This window comes from Staurois parvus, unplaced genomic scaffold (assembly GCF_062004578.1).
Source record: "Staurois parvus isolate SC_StPar_1 unplaced genomic scaffold, SC_StPar_1.0 ptg000930l, whole genome shotgun sequence".
Classification (NCBI taxonomy): Eukaryota; Metazoa; Chordata; class Amphibia; order Anura; family Ranidae; genus Staurois; species Staurois parvus.
Genome location: NW_028318726.1, coordinates 168,096 through 170,942, shown reverse-complemented (window position 1 = coordinate 170,942; position 2,847 = coordinate 168,096). Strand labels below are relative to the sequence as shown.

The following is a 2,847-nucleotide window of genomic DNA, read 5'->3' as shown; positions in this document are numbered from 1 at the left end:
TAAATAGTCATTGGGTAACCACAAGTGGTGCTGCCCAACAATACAGTAGTTCTGTATAATTATTTGTCAACTTTATCAGATTATACCTGTGCCTTAATCTTTCATTGGCTTTTAATGCATTAAACTGTTTTTGTTCAAATTAAAATATTTTTTCCTTTATGTGGGTGGAAAATGGATTTGGACAGAAAAAAAGCTATGTATAATGTTCCCTGTGACTTCTATGAAGTGATATTGTGGAATGTCACTATTCTCTTAGAGTAATTAATAAACATATGTAAACATTGAAGATCTTATTCATTTAAATTAGGCATTCTATTCATCTTGTTTTTCTGAACCTATTGAAACAAGTGTGATGTTTCTAAATAATTTATTAAGGTCCCTGAAAAGCTAGCTTTAACTTTGGGAAAAAATCATACTTTTGATCAGTATGCTCTGTTTTATCCCACCATTAGATAGCTAGGCTAGGCCTCGCTTGCTTCTCTGCCTTTTGGCTAAGATCAAGTGTAGTAACTGTTCTTATCAGTGTCCAGTAGGGGTGCTCTGTTGTCATTCTTGCTTTAAGGCAAGGATGGCTGGCTGTATAGTACCCCTGCTGGTATGATGGGGGCTCTGAAGGTTTGTCCGACTTTAAGAGAAACCGAGGTGCCCACAGGCTGTAATTCCCCCAGTAAAGCTGGAGGGGCCAAGTTCCTTCTGATTTGAATAGGTCTACCTTGTCTGGCCAGGGGCCAGGGAGGCAGAGAGTCCACGGAGCAGTGCCCTCTGAGAGTGGTCACCTCAGGTGTGCTCTTAGTAACACATGGGGGTGGGATCCCAAGTGTGAAAAGTGCACATGGTCACTGTTCTAAACACTTTTTTTGCACTGAACCTTTTAGGGCTAGGCCTTTTGGCTAAGTCCAGGGCAATTTTTTTGCTATGGGCCCCAGGGCCTAGCCAGTGCACAATTGCATGGCCACTTATTTATTTATTTTTCTACCCACTGTTTTGTCACCTTTCACTTTTGGGTGTGTTTTTTTCTCACTAGGATGGAGGGTGTGGGTCCTCAGGCCTGCCCTGAAATCTAGGGGGAGGATGCGTGGCCATTAGGTTCCTTCCTCCCTGGTTCCTGGGGGGGTTTCTCTTTGGGAGAGCTCCCTGACCTAGTACTTGGTGGTCGGCTTTGGCAACCACAAGGAAAGGGGTCCGCCAGACCTTTTGGCTAGGTGGACCATGTGGAAATCTTTGTCCCTGTCAGGAGCCTTGCACCCCAGGGGATCAAGGTAGAGGTCCTACCCCTTCAGGGAGTGGACTAAAGCACACCCCTTTTTGTGTTTATGTTTTGCACTTGCACATTTTTTGTTCACTTACAGGGGGAGTTCGCACTTCCACTGACTTTACAAATAAAAAAAAAAAGATTGCTCTAAGTAACAGTATCACACTATGTTGTCCAAAAAAGGACTGCTGGATGAATGCAATTAAATTATGAATGCAATTGTACTAACCTTTGCGTAATTGCAGAGTCCTAAGTCTGAGAGTGTCACCCTGGTTTGATGTTCCTATACTTGAATCACTGTCAAAATGAACTTTACATGAGTTAGACAGTACTTGCATGACAGCTTTAACAGAATAATATCTCATTTTTGACAAAGATCTAGATGGGTTGACCAAAAAAACTAAATTCAGTAATGAGTGCATAGTATTTCATGTGTGTCAGCATAAACAATTTGTCTACAAAGCTTGTGTTTTGTTGAGGAACATCTTAATCATTTTAAAAGCATGATAATCTGAAGTGTTTAAGTTGCTTCACGAAAGACGTTCAGGTTTTGTCCCATGAAAGCACTTGAAAGTAGTTATATTTGATGGCTTATGTGTTTGAAATGATTAGAGAAAAGTCAGCTGTGCTTCATCCATATATAGTAATTAACAATCCATGAGCCTGGCTGCATTTACATTTTGGGGGTCCTTTCCAAGATACAGTAGATATTATACAAATAATGATGGATGACTACACTCCAGTAAAATCAACTTCTAATGTGTACTATGCTATGTACTGCTTAATCATAAAGTATCCATCATGCTGCACACTTGCTATTTAATTACATATCACTGCTTCCCTTTTGGAATGTTCATCATTACAGCTGAAAATATTTAGTGGATATTTCGTCCCAACCTGGCTGAGAGTGTATGCTCTTCTGAGCAACAGGATGGCAGAAATAGGAAGTGGAAACAGCTGAGCAGATGAACGAGGAGTGGAGTGCCACCACAGGGATATGAACAGCCATCAGTTTTAATGGAGCCACGAGAGGGGAGCTATGAGCAAGAGTGGGACTGCTGTGCTGCAGGCATGACAGGTGTAAGGATGCCATGAAAGACTGTGAAAGGAGATGCTGGAGCAGCCGGATGTCTGTGAGTAAGCTGCTAGACACAGTGAGTAATGAGGACACTGAGGAGTACTGAGAGTTTGGTGAGTACTGAGGGATCTGTGAACACTGAGAGCACAATGAGTACTGGGGAGTACTGAAGGAACTGTGAGTACTGAGAGCATTGGGAATACTGTGAGCACTGAGGAGTACTGAGGGCAAAGTGTGTAGTGAGAGCACTGTGTGTGCCGAGGAATACTGAAAACACTGTGAGTACCGTGGAGTACTAAGGACACCCTGAGTACTGAAGACACTGTGAGTACCGAAAAGTACTGAGAGCACTGTGAGTACTGAGGAGTACTGGGGGCACTTTGAGTACTGAGAGCAATGTTAGGGAACTGTGAGTACTGTGGGGGCACTGTAAGTGCTGAGGAGTACAGAGGACACTATGAGTGCTGAGGAGTGCTGAAGGGGATGCTGGGAGAATGAGGGTATCAATGTGAGTACC

At 42.9% G+C, this 2,847-nt stretch overlaps 1 pseudogene; it reads left to right on the top strand.

The window, feature by feature from the left end:
* The first annotated feature begins 471 nt into the window (after positions 1-471).
* On the top strand, positions 472-592 carry LOC149441958 (U2 spliceosomal RNA; annotated as a pseudogene).
* Positions 593-2,847: the final 2,255 nt, after the last annotated feature.